Raw genomic sequence first — 8,084 nt, forward strand, 5'->3', positions numbered from 1 at the left:
GACTGATTGGGAGAACCTGACGAACAAACAACTACATGATAAATTTCAGCAAATGATGAGTGGACAGGTGCAAGATGTGCTAAACAGATTTGAAGAGGCCATGGAGAAGATAGATGGCATGGAGAAGACGTTCGAAACAAAGCTCGATAACAAGTTTAATGAATTGCTCGTGCGTCTTCCACCACCACCACCCGATGCACCTAACGCACCTCTCCAACAACAACAACAACGCATCCTTCCGAATCAGTATGGACGAGCGAAGCGTGTTCCTATTGAGGATGGCCAAACTTCTGGTGCTGCTGTTCATGTTGTTGATGCTTCTCTGGCTCCTGCTATTGCTGCTGCTTGTACCCAGGAGGATGATGAGTATGCGGGCGATTATGAGGATGAGGTTGATCAAAATCAGCACTACGTGCAGCCACCTGCACCACCACCAGCAGGTCGACCTCAGGTATATATTCGTAATGGTAGGCCTGCACCTCCACCTCAGGTACGAGATGATGTCCATATTCCTAAACTGAAATTGAATATTCCACCATTTGAGGGTAGATATGTTCCTGATATATATCTTACTTGGGAGTTAGAAACTGAACAATGTTTTACATGTTTACAATATCCCGAGGAGAGACGGGTTGCTGCTGCTGTTTGTGCTTTCACTAGTTTTGCATGTGTATGGTGGTCTGAACATTGTAGATTATATCCTATTCCAACTACTTGGGCTGCTTTGAAAACTGCTATGCGTACTCGTTGGGTTCCACCATATTATCAACGTGAATTGCTTCAAAAATTACAGCGCATAAGACAAGGAAAAAATTCTGTAGAAGAATATTATCAGGAATTACAAACTGGCATGATTAGATGTGGTATTGTTGAGGAGAATGAAGCTATGCTTGCACGTTTTCTGGGTGGATTAAATAGAGAGATTCAGACCATTCTAGACTATAAGGAGTATACTAATATCACTCGTTTATTCCATCTTGCTTGTAAAGCTGAACGTGAAGTGCAGGATCGACAAGCATTGGCGCGAACTAACTTTTCTGCAGGCCGACCTTCATCATGGACACCGCGTACATTTTGTACTTCAACTGCACCAACACCTCAATCAGGTGCCTCCTCTAGTCGTGATACAAGAAAACAGGCACAACCACCATTATCTGCCAAGAGCGCACCTGCTGGGCCTGCACAGAGTTCTTCTTCTTCCATGGCATCAACAGGGCACACAAGTGATATTATTTGTCGTCGTTGTAAGGGAGGAGGTCATTATGCGAGAGAATGCAAATCTCCGCGTGTGATGATTGCTACCGCGGATGGTGGATATGAGTCCGCTAGTGACTATGATGAGGAGACTTTGGCTCTTATTACACGTGAAGAACATGGTGGAGATGATTCTGATCATGAGACGCAATACATGGCTCCTGAAGACGCTGACAGGTATGAATGTTTAGTTGCTCAACGTGTTTTGAGTCTGCAGGTCACACAAGCTGAGCAAAATCAGAGGCACAATTTGTTCCATACCAAGGGAGTTGTGAAAGAACGTTCTGTGCGCGTCATCATAGATGGAGGGAGCTGCAACAACTTGGCTAGCATGGAGATGGTGGAGAAGCTTTCTCTCACCACAAGACCACATCCACATCCTTACTACATCCAATGGTTCAACAACAGCGGCAAGGTTAAGGTAACACGTACTGTTCGTGTGCATTTTAGTATCTCTACATATGCTGATTATGTTGATTGTGATGTGGTACCTATGCAAGCATGTTCCTTATTACTTGGTAGACCATGGAAATTTGATAAAAATTCTGTACACCATGGTAGAAACAATCACTATACTCTTGTTCATAAGGATAAAAATATTACTTTGCTTCCTATGACTCCTGATTCCATTTTGAAAGATGATATTAATAGAGCTAATAAAGCAAAACAGGAGAAGAATAAAAGTGAAAATCAGATTGTGGCAAAAGAATTTGAGCAACAAATGAAGCCTAATAATAAACCATCTAGTGTTGCTTCTGAAATTAAATTGAAAAGTGCATGTTTATTTGCCACCAAATCTGATATTGATGAGCTAGATTTCAGCAAATCTATTTGCTATGCTTTTGTGTGCAAAGAGGCATTATTTTCATTCAAGGACGTGCCTTCCTCTTTGCCTCCTGCTGTCACTAACATTTTGCAGGAGTTCGCTAACATTTTTCCACAAGACGTACCACCGGGATTACCGCCTATTCGAGGGATTGAGCATCAGATTGACTTAATTCCCGGTGCTTCACTGCCAAACCGTGCACCATACCGTACCAATCCAGAGGAGATGAAGGAGATTATGCGTCAAGTACAAGAGCTTCTCGACAAAGGTTATATACGCGAATCCCTTAGTCCTTGTGCTGTTCCTATTATTCTAGTGCCGAAAAAGGATGGTACATCATGTATGTGTGTTGATTGTAGAGGCATTAATAATATTACTATTCGTTATCGTCATCCTATTCCTAGGCTAGATGATATGTTTGATGAATTGAGTGGCTCTACAATATTCTCCAAAGTTGATTTGCGTAGTGGCTACCATCAAATTCGTATGAAATTGGGAGATGAATGGAAAACAGCATTTAAAACTAAGTTTGGATTATATGAGTGGTTAGTCATGCCTTTTGGGTTAACTAATGCACCTAGTACTTTCATCAGATTAATGAACGAAGTTTTACGTGCTTTCATTGGACGATTTGTGGTAGTTTACTTTGATGACATATTGATTTATAGCAGATCTTTGGAAGAACATTTGGAACATTTACGTGCTGTTTTTATTGCTCTACGTGATGCACGTTTGTTTGGTAACCTTGGGAAGTGCACCTTTTGCACCGACCGAGTATCTTTTCTTGGCTATGTTGTTACTCCACAGGGAATTGAAGTTGATAAAGCCAAGATTGAAGCTATTGAGAGTTGGCCGCAGCCCAAAACGGTCACACAAGTGAGGAGTTTTCTTGGCCTTGCTGGATTCTATAGGCGTTTTGTAAGAGATTTCAACACCATTGCTGCACCTCTCAATGAGCTTACAAAGAAAGATGTGCCTTTTCTTTGGGGCACAGCACAGGAAGAAGCCTTCACGGTATTGAAAGATAAGTTGACACATGCTCCTTTACTCCAACTTCCTGATTTTAATAAGACTTTTGAGCTTGAATGTGATGCTAGTGGAATTGGATTAGGAGGTGTGTTATTACAAGATGGCAAACCTGTTGCATACTTTTCTGAAAAATTGAGTGGGCCTAGTCTGAATTATTCTACTTATGATAAAGAATTATATGCTCTTGTTCGGACTTTAGAAACATGGCAACATTATTTATGGCCCAAAGAATTTGTTATACATTCTGATCATGAATCTTTGAAACATATTAAAAGTCAAGCTAAATTACCAGTGTTACACCCACAGCCCCTGCTGCTATACATACTGGACCAATTACTAGAGCTCGCGCATGCCAACTAAATTACCAGGTACTTTCGTTTCTTGGTAATGATTCTAATGTTCATGAGAATATGATGCTGCCTAAATTGGATATATTTGTTTTGCTTACAAATGAAGGGCCTAGCTTGGAGAAGGATGAACATTGGAGCAAGAACAAGCATGGAGATGATGGCATGCGCAAGGGGAACAAGAACAGAGTTACCAGTGATGATTTCAGGTCTTTGAAGCCACCATAACGAGTGCATGAAGCCTTGGACGAAATATACAAGATGTCACTTCATAAATTTCGTCCAGAGGCTATTATAGGTGCTGCGTCACCTTTTTATTGGGCCAGGCCCATGTAATTTCGAAATACATAAGTATAGGCTATTTTTAGAGTCCGTATGTGTGGGGAAACAAGAGATAGGGTTGATTTCGGACCCCTCCACCAAGGGCCATGAAATTCCCCTCTCTTCCTCCATATATACAGCCCTTAGGGCACCGTTTAGACTTTGGGTTTTGTTTAGATTAGAGTTCGCCATAGCTGCAACTTCGCGTACTTCGTTTGTGTTCAACGACCAGACAAAGGCGTCACAGAACCCCACCTTGATCAATAAAGCTTTCATCTTATATTCACAATATCCAGATTGCAATCTCAGGTTCTTGCTTGTTCTTCGTTTGCTTGCAGGAAACAGATCCTCGTGGTCAGGTTGATCGTGCTCCGGCGTGGTCAATAACCTCTCGGAGTTGGTTTAGCGATTGCTAAGGCGCGACATCCTCGCACGTTCGTAGTCGGATCGTCAAAGTCGACTTCCACCAAAGCGATATCCATCATCTCATCGAAAGACGGGACACCTTTGCCTCTATCATTATGTTTCCATGAATATATTTGTGTTCTTGATCTGATATTGCAAGTTATAGTCACCTACTACGTGTTATGACCTGGCAACCCCGGAGTGACAATAGTCGGGAGCACTCCTGGTGATGACCGTAGTTTGAGAAGTTCATGTATTCACTAAGTGCTAATGCTTTGGTCTGGTACTCTATTAAAGGAGGCCTTAATATCCCTTAGTTTCCACTAGAACTTGTGACGCCCTCGATTCGATCGTACACTAATCATACACGCAAATGTGTATGATCAAGATCAAGGCCTCACGGGAAGATATCACAACACAACTCTAGACACAAATTAAAATAATACAAGCTTTATATTACAAGCCAGGGGCCTCGAGGGCTCGAATACATAAGCTCGAATACACAAGAGTCAGCGGAAGCAACAATATCTGAGTATAGACATGAGTTAGACAAGTTTTCCTTAAGAAGGCTAGCACAAAAGCAACACCGATCGAAAAGGCAAGGCCTCCTGCCTGGGAGCCTCCTAACTACTCCTGGTCGTCGGCGGTCTCCATGTAGTAGCAGGCATCGGCAGTGGCATCTGGCTCCTGGGCTCCGACATCTGGTTGCATCAACCAGAAAGAAGAAGAAAGGGGAAAAGGGGGATCAAAGCAACCATGAGTACTCATCCAAAGTACTCACAAGCTAGGATCTACACTACATATGCAACATTATCAAAGGAAGGTTGTATATGTGGACTGGGCTGCAGAAATGCCAGAATAGAGAGAAGGCCTAGTCCTATCGAAGACTAGCATCTTCTGGAAACCACCATCTTGCAGCAACAGGAGGGAGTATAGTAGCATAAAGTAAAGTAGTAGTAGTAGTGTTATCAACCTCGGCCAGAGATGCTTTCTCGACTCCCTACGAGAAAGCAATCCCAGAGCCATACTATCTAGTTATCATCACAATCCAATTCCCATCACCAACCAGTTCTCATCACAAGTATCCAGTTCTAGTTGTATCGATCGGGATACAACTCCAAGTGTCCGTTACCGTAGGATAGGCTATCAATAGATGTTTTCTTCCCTGCTGGGGTGCACCAACTTACCCACCACGCTCGATTAACTCCGGCCGGACACACTTTCCTGGGTCATGCCTGGCCTCGGCCAAACAATACGCCGCAACCCGACCTAGGCTTAATAGAGAGGCCAGCACGCCGGACTAAACCTATGCCCCCAGGGGTCATGGGCCATCTCCCCGGGAACTCCTGCATGTTGCGTGGGCGGCCGGTGAGCAGACCTAGCTACCTCCTTCAACAAGGCAGGTGCTTACGCAGTCCAACCCGGCGCGCGCCGCTCAGTTGCTGACGTCTATTAAGCTTCGGCTGATGTATACGACACAGAACGCCCATACTATGCCCACGTGATGGTTAGTGCTATCAGGCCAGAGGCCCCTCGGATCAAATATCCAAATCGCAGTGGATTAGGAACGCGCGGTAACAAGCAGAGACTCACGAAAGATGTGACCCCGTTGCCCCGTCTCGAGGACTTGCGGCAAGGGCTAGGAATGCCTGGCCACGCCTCGTAATTATCTCCCGGGCACCCTCCAGGTCAACCCCTCTCCACATCACTCGCAATTAAGCTCGCGCGGGTACCCCTCAGGGTCGACCCATCTTTCCAAGTAACAGGGGTAAAGTCCAAGTATCCGCATGTCCAAACATCAAAGGGAAAACCCGAGGAATCACCCCTGGTAAATTCCACTCAATGTAATCATCAAGGTGAACATAAGAGGATCCACCCTCGAGGTTCACACTTGAGGGGTTGCACGACAGAGCCGTATCGGAAGTGGTTAAGGAGGAAATCACCCTCGATGACCACGACCGAATAGCTACACTACAGGTTAACAACAAAAGTGCTGAAGAGGTCTCACCCTCGGCACTCGATAGTAACCCAGTAGTGTCGAGCAACTAAGGGGAAAGTGATGTGCGGTGTCGGGGCCTGGTCTTCAATACCATTGATCGGGTCTTCGATGATGAAGCAGGGGCAACAGGGACAAGGTGGGGGTCACTGGTGGATCACTACCCAACCTATACTAAGCAGTTTATGATAAGCAGGTAAGGTACAACAGCAGATACAAAAGCAGGCTATGCATCAGAATAGGAGCAATCAATAACAGTAGAAAAATCTAATGCAAGCATGAGAGAATGGAATGGGCGATATCGGGATGATCAAAGGGGGGCTTGCCTGCTTGTCTGGCAAGGAGGGGGTCGTCAACTCCATAGTCGAACTGGACAGCAACAGTGTCAGTCTCGTAGTCTACCGGAGAGAAGAGGAGGAACAAACAATAAATATAATGCAAACATAAGCATGACGATGGAAGACATGACAATGCGCGGTGCTAGGTGTGCCCTAACGTGGTAGGAGGTGGTACCGATGAAGGGGGGAAACATCCGGGAAAGTATTCCCAGTGTTTCGCGTTTTTGGACAGATGAACCGGAGGGGGAAAGTTGCTAGTTTTCTATGCTAGGGATGTGTGGCAGACAAACGAGCTGCGTATCCGGATTCCTCTTGTCGTTCTGAGCAACTTTCATGTACAAAGTATTTTCATCGGAGTTACGGTTTATTTTATATTAATTTTTAAAGTTTTATTTCATTTTTAGAAATAACAGAACTAATTTAATTAGGAAAAGTAATTATGACGTCAGTGTGATGTCAGCAATCAACCAACTGTTGACTGGGTCAACAGACGTGTGGGTCCTATTCGTCATTGGCTATACTATCTAATCATGATTAATTAGTTAACTAAAAGATTAGATTAACTAATTTTAATTAGTTTAGTTAAACGTAATTAATTAATTTAATTAATTAATTAATTAATTAATATTTTTATTATATATTTATTTATTTCTTTTTTTTAAAAAAAAATTCTCACAAGGGCGGGCCCCATGTGTCTGTGACCCAGAGGGGCCTATCGGGCACGGGCGTCGGGGCACAGCCCGTACAGGGGCGCACCCAACCGGGCGTTGTGGGGTGGTGGTGTGGGGGCGAGGCCACCGGGCGTGACCGGGGCAGCCGGCGCGCATGCGAGCGCCAGGAACCGACAGCGAGGGGCGGCGTCCAGGCGAAGGCCGCGACGCAGTGGGGGGAGGCGCGGGCGAGCCGTGCCCCGGGCGCGACCAGCGGCAACCACTGGGGCTCCGGCGCGGGAGGGAGCCGCAGGAGGAGGAGGTGATGGTGGCGCGACCACGGGTCGCGAGCGGCGCGGTCGAGCGCCGTGGCCGCAGGCGTGGGCCAGTGAGGCCATGCGCGGGAGCGACGGGGAGAGGTGCGCGGTGAGCGCGCAACGGGTGGCGCCGGAGCGCGTCGACCGCGGGTGGGGAGGGCGGTGACCGTGGCGACCCAGGGAGAGAGTGGGCGAAGGGGGATGGCGGCGCTCACTTGCGAGCAGGGAAGGGGGGGCGATGGGGCGCGTTGGCGTCGGCGAGGGAGAGGCGATGGAGCAGCGACACGAGGTGGCGGAGCACGGCGGCGACGAGGCGGCGCCGGGGATGGGCGCCGGCGTCGCAGGCTCAGGGCGGCGCGGGATCTGGCCCCTCCCTGATCCATTCGAGTTGGGGGCGCCTGGGAGGAGGCAGGGGGCGGTGGTGTGGCGGTCCGACGAGGTGGCCCCTGGCGGCGGCGACAGGCAGCGCCGCGGGTCGAACGACGTCGGCGGGCTCGGGGTCCCCGACCCAGATGGGATCGCGAGAAAGAGAGAGAGGAGGAGTGGGGAACGAGGAGGAGTGGGATTCGTGCGGGGATAGGGTTACAGGGAGGGAGTGGTG

Source organism: Triticum dicoccoides, chromosome 2A, assembly GCF_002162155.2.
Source record: "Triticum dicoccoides isolate Atlit2015 ecotype Zavitan chromosome 2A, WEW_v2.0, whole genome shotgun sequence".
NCBI lineage: Eukaryota > Viridiplantae > Streptophyta > Magnoliopsida > Poales > Poaceae > Triticum > Triticum dicoccoides.